This window comes from Bubalus bubalis, chromosome 2 (genome assembly GCF_019923935.1).
Source record: "Bubalus bubalis isolate 160015118507 breed Murrah chromosome 2, NDDB_SH_1, whole genome shotgun sequence".
Classification (NCBI taxonomy): domain Eukaryota; kingdom Metazoa; phylum Chordata; class Mammalia; order Artiodactyla; family Bovidae; genus Bubalus; species Bubalus bubalis.
Window position 1 is genome coordinate 20,854,728 of NC_059158.1, and position 14,592 is coordinate 20,869,319.

Genomic DNA, 14,592 nt, shown 5'->3' on the forward strand with positions numbered 1-14,592 from the left:
TAGATAACAAAAGCAGTCAAATAAAATCTAGAATCCTGTAATCACCGTCGGTCCAGGAAGTCTGTTCGAGATAGTCTCTTAATTCATTAAGGCAGGTTTTTAAGCCAACCGCCCGGCTAGCTCAGTCGGTAGAGCATGAGACTCTTAATCTCAGGGTCGTGGGTTCGAGCCCCACGTTGGGCGAGTGGTATATTTTTCTCAGTCTTTTCTCTCTGCTAGATTTCCGCACCTTCCTAATCTCGGAAACGAAGTTCCCCACAGTTGCCACACATGAGAAACTTTATATTCCAAAACTGTCCAATACTGAATTACGGAATCCTGGTCACCTGCTACTGTTTACTGGCTGTTGAACTGTTCGGGCCAGCTTTCTGGCTCCGCGAAGTTAAGCCTCATCGCCCCCTGGCGGCAACGCTTTTTTTTCTGACCTTATTAGAGCTTTTATTTTGATAAGAGATACGAGGTCTCTGGTAGGGCATTGGCTTTGCTTATTTAAACTTCTGGGATGATTTCCCATCAAAAACGATTTAGGATGCAAGGATGTTGGGAAAGGTCAAGTGTAAGGGTGGAGAAGACAATCCAAACAAAAGAAACAGTTTTGGGTGCAGAGGCAGTGATGTTCATGGAATTTTGAGAATGGTGATTCTACTTTCGGGCTCAAGCAAGTGCCATTATGGAGTAACGAGAGAGATTTTCTATTACCACTATCCCATATACCCTTTCATCTCCTGATCACCCACACATAAACAGCACAATGGATCTCCTTATAGATGAGAATGGGGGCTTCCCTGGTGGCTCATGGTAAAGAAACCTGCCAATGCAGGAGATGTGGAATTGATCGCTGGATTGGTCAACCCCTGGAGAAGGAACTGGCGGGATCCATTCCATGGGGTCAAAAGAGGTGGACACGACTTAGCCACTAAACAACAACAACACAACATAGATGAAAATCCAACCCACAACAGGTTGAAACTGCCTAGAAAATAAAATCTAAAGATCTAAGCCTGGTTTTTAAAGTCCAAATTGCATTTCTGCCATTCTCTCTTGAATGGAAGTGTGGATAGTCAAGATGGCTACCCTGGGTCTTCGCTACTGTGCCCGGGCTTTCTCTTTGTGGAGAGCAGGGGCTGCTCTCTCAATGCCGCGTGCGGGCTCCTCTCTAAGCGGAGCACACGTTCCAAGGCTCGTGGGCTTCGTAATTGCAACCCTTGGGCTTTAGAGTGCCGTCTAAGTAGTTGTGGCGCTGGGCTCTGCGGAAAGTGGAATCTTCCCAGATCAGGGATCGAACCCTTGTTTCCTGCACTGGAAGGCAGATTCTTATCCATTTCACCACCCGGGAAATTTTCCTAGTGTTTTTGCTGCTGTTGCTGCTAAGTCACGTCAGTCGTGTCCGACTCTGTGTGACCCCAGAGACAGCGGCCCACCAGGCTCCCGACCCTGGGATTCTCCAGGCAAGCATACTAGAGTGGGTTGCCATTTCCTTCTGCTTTCAAATTTCAGAAGGCAAAATTCGTGCGAAAGTTTGCTTAGTGTATATCAGAGCAAAAGGAGTTAGATGTTAACATTATGTCGTTTTGAAAACCTGACAATTTTAACTGTACCTATTAAGACCAAAAGCCCCAGAACTATTGATTATTGTATTGAAAGAGTGCCTACTTCTGAGCACGCTGGAGACATACTGTTTACCACTCTCCAACCTTCCCCATCCAGATCTTGCTTTTTTCTTTACTCAGGAACCTGAATATTGTTATTAAGATATCCAATGTTTAAAGTTCATATTTCACCTATTTAAATCAATAGCACCTATGGTTGGCCATATGGAATCACGTTTTAAAATAAGTTGACACCCTCCAATCTGGAAGTATTGTCAATATAAACAGTGAAACTGAGAATCAAGAGTCAACTGAAAATGGATGGACAAGCAGCAGCTTTCCTAGAAAGTAACTGTTTTCCAGTCTCTTTTAAAAACAAGAAGTCTTTCAAATCAATTGATGACCATATTTTTATTAAGCATCTTTTCCAAGTTGGATACTTATTACAAAATTAAGGTGGTTGGAGTGACTTTTAAAAAATAGGTGACAGCGACAGAAATAGAGTTAAGAGATTACCAGTATTTATCCACTAAAATCAAGGGAACCGAGATCCTGTTTCTGATTCATATGAACATTTTATTTACTAGAGAAAACACTCATTGAACATTTACAGACCACATGTTGTGGATATCACACCCTAAGTCTTATTATAAAGCCTGATTTCCCTTTGCTCACTCAGCAGCCTCTGCTTAATGTTTTGGTTTCCTGGTATGATAAAAACTATAAAGGGATGTCCTACACAGAGGAACATATATTACTGGTATTAATAAGTCATATGTCCTGTTGTCAATTACCTTAATGGATTTCTGGTATATAAACAGTTTTTTGTGTTTCTTAGAACAGATTGCCTTTTCTCAGTCTTATGGCCATTGGGCTATCTTGTTAAAATTGAGTTAACCTACTTAAAAAGGGAATTTGTGAACCCAAGACCCATGCAAACATCTCCAAGGCCAAGACCATCCCTGAGCTTGGTCCAGAACACAAGTTAACCTAACTCCTTAGACCTAACACTTCAACAGCAAAGGAAGGTGGTTAAAAAGAGCATAGGTTCCTGCTGGTTTCTTACTCTACTTGGGCTGCCAAAACAAAATACCACTGATTGGGTAGCTTAAACTGAAAAAATTTTGTTTTCTTGCAGTTCTGGAGGCTGAGAAGTATAAGATTAAGGCACTAGGTGATTCAGTTACTGGTGGGCACTCTCTTCTGGGCTTATAAAGGGCTGTCTTCTTGCTGTGTCCTCAAAGGCAGAAACAGGGAATGAGCTTCCCGGATATCTCTTCTTTCAAGAACACCAATCTAACTTTAATTACTTCCTTATTCCAAATACAGCCACACTGTGGGGTTACAAAAGAGAAAAAACACATTATGACATTTTGGAATTCAGGAATTTGATACATAGTAAGCTGTCACATATTTGTTGAAGAATAATTTAGTTGCCTCACCTTTGGAATACTTAACACAATTTTTTATACATATAACATTATTTAATAAATCCCACCTATCAAAATAACTAAAAAAAAAAAAAAAAAAAAAACGTAAATGGCTTTTTCTTAGGACAGATAATCTGAAAGCAGAGTCCAGACTTTCTGTTCATGACTACATTTTAACTGATCCTGGATTGAGCCAGATATCAAAGAACAGCCAGAGGTCAGTAATTTAAGAGGCTGCCTACAAGAACATGTTAGCCTACAGTTAGATCTGACCTTGGGAGGACAGTCTCTGGAAGAAAAGTGAAGTCAGGCACAATCACAATTTTGTGAATACATAGGTCTACAATTTTGTTCTTCTCCAGAGACTCCCATGAGCAAGATGAATCGAGATGGTTTTTGGTGCCACCTTGGTGTTTTCTACAGAGTATGTTGCACCTGCATGTATCAAAAGTCTATCAACTCATTCGCTAGTCAATTTTACTCAGGGTTCCTGTGGGGAAATTAGAATTGGGCCTCAAATCCAATGGAGCCCCTGGTCCTCTTCATTCATTAATATTACTCTCTTTCAACCATTAGAGTGGCTCCTATCTTTCTTTTATTGTTTTCCTTCTTATTTTTTAGCCTAGAGCAATCTTTTTTCCAATTCCTTTTCTCCTTATAGTAAGCGCATCGTTCCTCTTTCAATTGTGGCTTACCTCTCTTCTAGTTACTTGCCTTCCAGGAATCCAGGGCCCCTGCCAGCTGTTTTGCATCTTTTCTTCTCTGTCATTGTTCCCTGTTTTTGAAAACTTTAAAAGCCACATCTGCTAACTGAGAAGGGTTCATTCCAAATGCAGCATCTAACTTTTGTAACATTCTTCTTATATCTGGTACACTTTGCCCAATGAAGGTCGTGTTTACCATCATATTCTCAGGGGCCTTAGGGTCTCCATCAGTGTAGTGCCCATAAGCTTGATAAATTCTTTCTGGAAACTCTAACAGGATCTTCACTGAGCTTTTTTGGTATCTCCAGAATTTTGTTTAAGCTCTTTTGCTTAGCTACCTGCTAAGATACACTTTCTGTAATGCTCTAGATGTGGCATGTCTCCGTTTTTAGGATCCCAGTGAGGCTCACTGGTAGGAACTGCCTGATTTGCTTCTAGAGTTCCATCTAGGTCCACTAGATGAAGCTGGTGCACTTCCTCTCTAGCTTTGTCAATGACCATCCTTTTAATTTCAGTCACCATCAAATTCATAAGGGTGTGAATGTCCACCTGAGAGTGATGGTGAATGGCAAAGACAGAAGTGAAAAGTTGTCAGGCGGTGTGGGTCCTCTCAGGAAAGGGGGTTATGGTTTTTCCAGTTAAATCTGAAGTTGAGAATGGATTGTGCATCCATAGACATCCGGTTGGCCTTTTGCCTTAAAGCCTCCTACGGGATATCCGCTCAAGAGACTGCCCCATTTTGAAAGTGGCTCCCGATTCAAACTGAGTGCCCTGTGGTTGCTTAGATGGTGATATGAAACTAAGTGCCTGTGCCCCAGGGATTAACATAGAAACTTCTAATCGTTCCCCATAAGTAGGGAGAAGATGAACACGTGAAAGGAGTGAGCAGGTCCGCAGCATGGAAGCAATCTGAAGTTACCTGGTCAGGTTGGGGAGCCGTATTGGCCAGAGTGGGATTTAAGGTGTGACATAACATGCCCTCACTCTCATTTTCTCCCGCTCTCTTTCATACAACAGATTTTCTCTTGAGTTTCCTTTCAGACTGCTGCACTGTAGGCTGGCAGTCATCTGACTTCTTTTCCTCTTGATGTAATAGCATAAATGCTGTGCATAGGGAATCTCACCCTTTTCCTCTGCCCTTGCACAAAACAATTCCAATTGTAAGACTGTATAGTAACTAAGTGAGCCCTTCAGGTGTCATCGCTTTTCTGATCCTAATATATGTTGGAGCCACCCATTGTCATAATAGAATATCATCTCTTTCTTAGTCATAGGCTCACAGCTATATTTTGCCCACTTATTTAAGATAACCCCCCAAAAGGCTTTCCTAGGGGACAGATGGCGTATTTCCCATATTTAAAAGTTCAAGAACAACAAAGCACCAAAAGCACAAACAAATCCCAACACTAAAAGCACACATTCCAACAAGAATGAACAGAGTAGAAGGAAACAAACCAGTTTCCAAGTCGGGTAGAGTCCAACAAGTGCCCTCTCCAACAGCGTATCTCAGTCAAAGGCAAAACAAATTGGCTGGCCTGGTGGAGGAAAACCCCAACTGTGTGGGGGAGGGTGTTCCCTGTTGTCCACCAACAGCGACTCACACTACTGGATGGTCGAGTTCTTCAGTTCCTAGAAGTCTGTGCATTCCTTGCTGCAAGAGTCTGGTGCCGCTTCAGGGGACTTTGAAGGGGAAGATTTTCAGAACAAGTGGTTCCTGCAGCTCCTAGGGCCTTACCCTAAAATTATGTAACCCGCCCGCTGGCCTCTAGTAGCAAGGCCCTGACTGGCGTCGCTAAAGTTTGTGATCAAGTCCAAGCTCCTACTTCTAGTCCCACACAGGTCAATCCATAGAGAGATGAGGTGCTGGGGAAAGAAATAGCCACTTTATCCGCAAAGCCAACCAACTGCAGAAGATGGTGGTCAAATGGCCTCAAGAACCCTCTGGTCTGGCTTGGATGCTAGTGTCTTTTATGGAACAAAGAGGGGAAGGTGAGGCAATAAAGTTAAAACAAACAAACAAACAAAAAAACCCAGGAAGTTGTTGCAAATATTTCCTTGTTCTCACCAGACTTGGGCAGGGGTTGGGGGGTTGGGGGGGGGACGGATATGATAATTTCTTCTTTCCAGCATCCATTCACAGTGGGGCTGGGTCAGGGTTTCTCTGGAAGCTAAACAAAGGTATTTTTCACCTTAAGCCCTCAGGCCTGGGAGGCACGGTTCCTGGAGAAAGGCTTTTATGTATATTTTAATCCTTAGGCAACATCCCTTTAGAGATAAATTTATAATGAAGCTAATAGAATGCAAAGGTTAAAGTGTTTAGTCACTAAGTCTTGTCTGAGTCTTTTGTGATCTCTTGGAATGTAACACTCCAGGCTCTTCTGTCCTTGAGATTTCCTAGGTAAGAACACTGGAGTGGGTTGCCGTTTCCTTCTCCAGGGCATTCTCACCATCCAGGGATTGAATTTGAGGTCTCCTGGTTTGGCCGGTGGGTTCTTTACCACTGAGGAATGTGGGTTCAAAGGTTAAAGTAAAAGAAATATGTTTAAAACGGAGTCAGATTTGTTCTTTCCGGTTATGGTAAGATTCAAAATTTGTCTCCCACCTGCATCTAAGAATACTTATGAAGGCGAAAAAGAAAGGAACTCCAAAACTTTCCTGCTTCTTAATACTTTCACATTGTTATACTTTATTGTGTAAATATATGGAAAAGAAGGCTAGGTTTGTTGCAGGGAAGAGCCAGTTCTGACTCTTTTTGGAACTGTTTCTTTGACTTGCTTTGTGTTGCTTTTGTTATTATAATCATATACAATGGTCTGCCTCAGAGAACCCTGCCCCTGTGCCTGACTGTCAAACTCAGGTGCCTTTCTTCAGCTCACAGAGAAATAATCTGACACTGCCTACTTGTGAATGGCTGCAAGAAAGAAGAAATGAACACATCCCTTCCACAAGGTGGCCATTCCTGGAGATGTTTTGCAAGACTGATGGCCCTTTTACTTTACTTCCTCAACATCCCCCAACTCTGTTCTAGGAAAGAATGTGGCATTCAGACCCAGATAAGATGGTTCTTTTGAAGTACTAATCTGCCACCTTCTCCGTCAGCTAGCTTTCAGAATAAAGTCCTATTCTTTGCCTCAACACATCGTCTCTCGGTTAATTGGTCTCTTGTGCAGGGAGTAGAGTGGGTTCGGACTCGGTAACATATGTCTTAATTACAAATTGGCACTTGCCATGGGTGCTTGCTGTCTAACTCTACAAGGATTAAATCATGTGCTGCTGCAGCTGCTGACCTTCAACACCCCCTGAAAGGAGTTCAGGGTGGAGTGCAGAAATGAGGCAGTCTGTGCTCCAGGAAAACTGGTAGGACAGGTCTTCCAACAGTTAGATATTATCAGGAGGTGATTTTATGAACCCAATTCTAGTATCTCCTCAAATCTAGAACAGCACTAAAATCTTTCACGGTGATGACTGCTCTTCATGACTAATAGAAGCTTCACAAGACTAACAGAAACTTTCTGTAAAAAGAGAATCTGAGCTTGATTGCATGTACTTCCCCATTACCAAAATCATATATATACTGATCTTCTCCCCTACCTCTTTGGAGCAGTTTCTCAGAGCTATCTCAGGCTGCAGTCCTCTTTTTGTGCCAAATAAAACAACTCGAAACTCTCGTGCATTTTTTCTAAGTCGACATATGGAAGAACCAGATGTGATTCTTGACCTACAAAAATTCAAGTTATTCACATATGTACACACACTCCTCAGAATCTCTCAAATCTACTACTTGTTCTTTCCTGAAAGCTCCTTAAGACCTGTCTTAACCGCCTGAATCTTCTGTATTGTAATATGGAGTGGTAGAAAAGGAAGGATGGATACTTTTTGTATATACTTATACAAAATGGATAGTACTAAGTATATCTATAAAATAGGATAACTTATTCAGTCAGTTGGGGTTGGGGAGGAGATAAAATTTCATATTTAAACCATTCAGACTAGCCCTTCTCAAAACAGATGTTTCAGTTTTATGAAGACTTGAGGGGGTAAATGACCAGATTAAGTAATTAGCAACTTGCTTTTAAATGTTTTGTGGAAAGTTTTACTTTCGCTTTAGGTTAGAAGGATTCATTAACAAAACAAACCATTTGTTACACACAAATAAACAATTTGAATTTATAACAGAGATCATTTGACTTAATTCTTAAAAGAAATAGAAACAATAGAGAGAAGTAACAGCATATATATCACCAAAAGTGGATGACCTACATCCACACTTGGACAGCACTGGGCAGTCCGAAATGACAGCAATCTGGAGTACAGTTGGGAAAGGGTCCCAGGTGATGCATCCATCTCACCCGTGAGACTTCAAATAGCAGCTCTGGAGGCTCCCACTTGCCAACAAAGGTCCATCTAGTCAAAGCCATGGTTTTTCCTGTAGTCATGTATGGATGTGAGAGCTGGACCATAAAGAAAGCTGAGCACGGAAGAATTGATGCTTTTGAACTATGGTGTTGGAGAAGACTCTTGAGAGTCCCCTGGACAGCAAGGAGATACAACCAGTCCATCCTAAAGGAAATCAGTCCTGAATATTCATTGCAAGGACTGATGCTGAAGTTGAAGCTCCAATACTTTGGCTACCTGATGCGAAGAACTGACTCATTGTGTCAGGGTAGTGTGTAATTTCCTTGGTTCTGTCTATCAGACAACAAAGATTTTACAGGGTGGACCAGTGTTTCAGCTCAATTACAACTAAGTTTTATTCAGGGAGCAAATTATAATACACTCTCGAGTGGTGACGGCGGGCCTACCCCAAAGGAGAGACCTCAATGCGTCTTGGCTTCCTCTTATTTTAAGTTTTTTGTCTCCTTCCCCCTGAGCCTGCCCTGTGTAAATTGGGCTAGCCTAGAGGGCTGTTTGTTTCACCAGAGGTTCTCACTCCGGTCCACAGATTTTTGTTTGATTTTCGCATGCGTTTTCCTTTGTCTTCTAGCCACCACCATTTTGGACTCCTTTTTCCTATTCTAACTACCTAACATTTGGAGAAGACCCTGATGCTGGGAAAGATAGAAAGTGAGAGGAGAAGGGGACGACAGAAGATGAGATGGTTGGATGGCATCACTATTCGATGGACATGAGTTTGAGGAAGTTCTGGGTGTTGGTGATGGACAGGCAAGCCTGGTGTCCCGGCTTCCGGGGTCTTCCGGTGTCTCCCGGGCTGCAGTCCGTGGGGTCGCAAAGAGTCGGACACGACTGAGCGACAGAACTGAACTGAACTTGTAATCCCAGGCTGCAAAAAAAGCAGCTCTGGTTTTACTTTTACATTATTACAATGCTTTTTGTTTTATCTTGCCAAAGGTTAAACCCCAGGCACGGTTGGCCAGACCTCCAGGAGCTCAAGCATTTCAAGACCTGCTCCCTTTCTTATCTAAAGTGCTCCCTGACTTGCTATGCTTGCAGGCAGGCTCGGAATCCTGGCAAAGTCCAGGCAGGTTAGAAACTGTTCAGAGGCCTGCTATCCTGCTTCTGAAGCTTGAGTAAGACTGTCTCTATTTAAATTTCCCTAACACCTATTCAGAAACAGATAAACAAAAAGCAAATATTTGTGCCATGGAAGAGTGAACGCTAGTCTCAGTGTTCTACTTGCACAAGGGGTTTGTTTGTCCAATGTGTATGGCTCCACCGTATTGTTGCAGGAAGGGGGATCCCTTCCAGGGCCCGAAATTGGGCTCTTGTCTTCTAACACTAGGAAATGAATTGTCCGAGGAGACACATGTGCTGACAAAGCAAGAGATTTTATTGGGAAAGTGCGCCCAGGCGCAGAGCATGAGAGTAAGTGAACCCAGGAGAACTTCTTGGTCACATGGCTTGCAGTCTCGGGTTTTATGGTGATGGGATTATTTTCCGGGTTGTCTCACCTTCCTAGTGGTGCACACCTTGTTCAGCATGGCAGAGAGGAGGGTTCCAGGAGGTGGTCGGATATGTGGTGTCTCCTTTTGACCTTTGCCGAACTCTTCCGGTTGGTGGAGGCTTATTAGTTGTGTTCCTTACCAGAACTTCCTGTCATAAAACAACACATGCAAATGGTTACTATGGTGCCTGGCCAGGGTGGGCGGTTTTAATTAGCGTGCTTCCCCTAACAGTACGACAATGTAATGATCTTTAGTGGAACGTTGAGACCAAAGCGGATTCTTCTTGTCGGCTCCCACCTCAAGTGGATTTCATTTAGGAGAGAGTAATAACCATTTTGAGGTTCAGACTGTCACAGAAAATTAGACTAGACTCACATTTTGCAAAATTAACTAGTATTTGAATGACAGGACTTTCTACCTTGAGTTAGCTTTAAAATATTATTTTAGCTCCCCATGGACAGATTGTTTTCTGAGTTTAGAATTAGTATGATAGTCTGATTTATCTACAGGGACTAATGTCAATTAAAGAAGTCTTAGTATGGTTTGCAGAGTTTAACTCGGTACTTGTTTTCTTCCTCCTTCTCCTCCTTCTATTAATTATCTGTTAAAATTGCAGATTAAAGTACTTCAAATTCTAAGACTAGTTATTTAAATTCATTCATCACAGTAAAAGACAATCGTTGCTAAATTTTTGTTAGTTCCTCATGCCTCGTTGTTTTATTTTCTTTTTGCAAACCAGTGGGTGCTACCGTTTTCATCTTGGCCCAGGGCAGTCGCCCTGTGAAGGAGTGCCGCTGCTGCTACAGCTGCTGCTGCTGCTAAGTCTAAATTATTTTTAAAAAGAAAGAAAACGTGGAGGCCACCAGAGCGTATTTATCAACAGCATGGGTGAACAAAACAAGTACCAATGGGCTTCCAGCCTTATGCAGCGATGGCATCCTCTGCGGGTCAGCTAGAGAACGTAATTCCTTCGATAGCTCAGTTGGTAGAGCGGAGGACTGTAGCATAAAACATCATAGTCATCCTTAGGTCGCTGGTTCGAATCCGGCTCGAAGGAGTTCATGTTTTGGGTGGTTTTAAATTAAATCCCCCACCTTAAGGCCTTTGTCAGTTACATAAATACCTGCTGTGCATCTGTTGAAGACTCAACTGTGTGCAGGGAATATGTTTCTTTAAACTATTGTTCTCCGTAACAACTTCTAACACGCATGATCACACTTCAGCACCATAATTCATTAAGGGCCGGTGCCGCAGAGAAGTCCGGAACCCCGACCAGGGGATCAGAGTTGGGCCCGTTTTCAGCAAAGGTGGTGGTGATCTAGTCGCTAAGTCACGTCCTACTCTTTTGAGACCCCAGGGACTGTGGACCGCCAGGCTCCTCTGTCCACGGGATTTCCTAGACAAGAATGCTGGAGTGGGTTGCCATTTCCTTCTCCAGGGGGTCTTCCCGACCCAAGAATCAAGGAATCAAGGGACAAGTCTTCGCCACACCCCTGTGGATCCGAAGACCGGGGCGGGAAGGACCCGGGAGGGGGAGGGGGCGGCCTGCTGGAACAACGCTCACCAATGGTTAGTAACTGGTGGAGCACGAGCGCCCCCTGGTGTTACTAGAGTCCTCAGTTCAATCGCTCAGTCGTGTCCAACTCTGCGACCCCTTGGACTGCGGCAAGCCAGGCTTCCCTGTCCATCACCAACTTCTGGGACTTGCTCTATTCTTTCCCGGTGGATGCTCTACTACTGGCAGCCACCTACAACCCCTGGAGGAGGGATAAAATTCTACCTCCCCTTCTAGGTTTAGTTATGCAAAGAAAGGTGATTCTCATTACTGGCTGGGAAACGTGGGTGGATGTCGGAATCACCTGCGAATATTTTACAAAGCGCCTATATTGTGCTACTTTGGCGGTGGGACCTAGACATCGGTAGTTGTAAAAGCTCCCAGGTATCTCTCGGTCCCATATTGAACTCGAGTTGGAAGAGGCGAGTCCGGTCTCAAAATGGAGGGTCATGATCCCAAGGAACCAGAGCAGTTGAGAAAGCTGTTTATTGGTGGTCTGAGCTTTGAAACTACAGATGATAGCTTAAGAGAACATTTTGAGAAATGGGGCACACTTACAGATTGTGTGGTGATGAGAGACCCTCAAACAAAACGTTCCAGGGGCTTTGGTTTTGTGACTTACTCTTGTGTTGAAGAAGTGGATGCAGGCAATGTGTGCTCGACCGCACAAGGTTGATGGGCGTGTAGTGGAACCAAAGAGAGCTGTTTCTAGAGAGGATTCTGTAAAGCCTGGTGCCCATCTAACAGTGAAGAAAATTTTTGTTGGTGGTATTAAAGAAGATACAGAAGAATATAATTTGAGAGACTACTTTGAAAAGTATGGCACAATTGAAACCATAGAAGTTATGGAAGACAGGCAGAGTGGGAAAAAGAGAGGATTTGCTTTTGTAACTTTTGATGATCATGATACAGTTGATAAAATTGTTGTTCAGAAATACCACACTATTAATGGGCATAATTGTGAAGTAAAAAAGGCCCTTTCTAAACAAGAGATGCAATCTGCTGGATCACAAAGAGGTCGTGGAGGTGGATCTGGCAACTTTATGGGTCGTGGAGGAAACTTTGGAGGTGGTGGAGGTAACTTTGGCCATGGTGGAAACTTTGGTGGAAGAGGAGGCTATGGTGGTGGAGGTGGTGGCAGCAGAGGGAGCTATGGAGGAGGCGATGGTGGATATAATGGATTTGGAGGGGATGGTGGCAACTATGGCGGTGGTCCTGGTTATAGTAGTAGAGGAGGTTACGGTGGTCGTGGACCAGGAGGCTATGGAAACCAAGGTGGTGGATATGGTGGCAGTGGTGGAGGATATGATGGTTACAATGAAGGAGGAAATTTTGGAGGTAACTATGGTGGTGGTGGAAACTATAATGATTTGGGAAATTATAATGGACAACAGCAGTCAAATTATGGACCCATGAAAGGGGGTAGTTTTGGTGGAAGAAGCTTGGGCAGTCCCTCTGGTGGTGGTTATGGATCTGGTGGTGGAAGTGGTGGATATGGTAGCAGAAGGTTCTAAAAACTCAGAAGAAAAGGACTACAGTTCTTAGCAGGAGAGAGAGCGAGGAGTTGTCAGGAAAGCTGCAGGTTACTTTGAGACAGTCGTCCCAAATGCATTAGAGGAACTGTAAATATCTGCCACAGAAGGAACGATGATCCATAGTCAGAAAAGTTACTGCAGCTTAAACAGGAAACCCTTCTTGTTCAGGACTGTCATAGCCACAGTTTGCAAAAAGTGCAGCTATTGATTAATGCAATGTAATGTCAATTAGATGTACATTCCTGAGGTCTTTTATCTGTTGTAGCTTTGTCTTTTTCTTTTCATTACATCAGGTATATTGCCTTGTAAATTGTGGTAGTGGTACCAGGAATAAAAAATTAAGGAATTTTTAACTTTTCAAAAATAAAAAATAAAATAAAAGCTCCCAGGTAATTTGAATGTGTTGCAAGATTTGAGAACCACTGCAGAATTGAAGTTTTTAGAAAATTAATAAACAAGGGTTAACAATAGAAAATAATTGTTAGTTTTATGTCAATTTCATTAAAATATGTTAACCACACTTCTACCCCGTCTGAAAAATGTGATTCCGAATACCTACAGAAGAGTTCCCAACTATAAAAGATATTAAGTAAGAAAGAGTTGTCTGAGGGTTTTGTGCCTGACCCTTTTGCATGTTCCTTCCCATGCTTCAGAACTTTTATTCTTTAAGTAAGCAATTCTCAAACTTTGGTGAGTGAACCACCTAGAGAGTTAATGTAGGACACAGAAGTCCAGGCTTAATGAACTAGGTTTGAGAGACACTGCCTATAACACATTGGCAACTACCAGTATTAACGGCTAGAACTGGTAGTATCCTTGCTCTTTGAAAGCGAATTGAGGGCAAAAGAGTAAACAAGAAAAATGGTCCAATTTTCTTTTCAAAGGTAACATGGGCCTTGGATGCACAGCTTATTAGATTGTCCTGGATTTTCTCACCGAGCTCTCACCAGAGCTTCCAATTCAAACAAGTTCTCCACTACGATTTCTCTCCCATGCTGTGCTTGCCTGCTTACTCGCTTCAGTCGTGTCCAACTCTTTGCAACCCTATGGACTGTAGCTCTCTAGGCTCTTCTGTCCAGGGGATTCTCCAGGCAAGAATAGGGAAGTGGGTTGCGTGCTGTCCTCCAGGGGGTCTTCCCAACCCAGGGATCGAACAGGCGTCTCTTAGTCTCCTGCACTGGCAGGTAGGTTCTTTATCACTAGCGCCACCTGGAAGCCCTTCCCTCCCATAATTAGGCCACATTCCGCAAGATTTCCAGTATTAGTGCCAGCAGCAGCCCCACCATCTCCGTAGAAACAGCCAGATGACTTCAGAAGAGAAAGAGTGAATGTAAAAAAAAAAAAAGCAAACCTCAAACATACCTACATATTCTTTAGCTCGTCACAATCGTATTAAGCAGTACATAAAGCAATCATCTCCCAAGTTCTAAAAAAAGGTGGAAATCATTTGTTTCAGTTGTAAGAATTTCAGGTTACCTTCAAGAGGTCAGACATGTGGGAAATTGATTCTGAGAATAAAAATGTAACATTAACGTATAAATAACTGGAATGTAGATGTGTAAATTCACCTGGTAGAGACAATCTTCAAAACCGGAGAGAAAACCCAAAGCACCCAAACTTGCCTACCTTATCATTGAAGATAAAGGTGAGGTCATCAATATTACTGAATTGCGTCTTTAAGTGGTAATGTTTAACCAAGGTGTTTATTATTTATAGAAAGCATGGGAATAAAGGCCAAAGCGTAAGTGGAACATAAAGCTGGAGAATGCGGGCATCGATCCCGCTACCTCTCGCATGCTAAGCGAGCGCTCTACCATTTGAGCTAATTCCCCACGTGGATAGGTAAACCGCTCTTCCTTTCTCGCTTTAAATCTGA

General features: G+C 43.0%; 1 long non-coding RNA gene, 3 other non-coding genes and 1 pseudogene across 4 annotated transcripts; 3 read left to right on the forward strand and 2 right to left on the reverse strand.

Moving 5' to 3' along the window:
• The first annotated feature begins 110 nt into the window (after positions 1-110).
• On the forward strand, positions 111-183 carry TRNAK-CUU. Its single transcript has one exon. It is a non-coding gene; the product is annotated as a tRNA-Lys (tRNA).
• Positions 184-2,695: 2,512 nt separating this feature from the next.
• Positions 2,696-6,057, reverse strand: LOC123332266. The gene is made up of 2 exons (XR_006549105.1): positions 5,179-6,057; positions 2,696-2,923 (listed from the first exon to the last, which is right to left on the reverse strand). It is a non-coding gene; the product is annotated as an uncharacterized LOC123332266 (long non-coding RNA).
• Positions 6,058-10,593: 4,536 nt separating this feature from the next.
• Positions 10,594-10,683, forward strand: TRNAY-GUA. The gene is given in 2 exon segments: positions 10,594-10,630; positions 10,648-10,683. It is a non-coding gene; the product is annotated as a tRNA-Tyr (tRNA).
• Positions 10,684-11,575: 892 nt separating this feature from the next.
• On the forward strand, positions 11,576-13,080 carry LOC112587853 (annotated as a pseudogene).
• Positions 13,081-14,475: 1,395 nt separating this feature from the next.
• TRNAA-AGC lies at positions 14,476-14,548 on the reverse strand. Its single transcript has one exon. It is a non-coding gene; the product is annotated as a tRNA-Ala (tRNA).
• Positions 14,549-14,592: the final 44 nt, after the last annotated feature.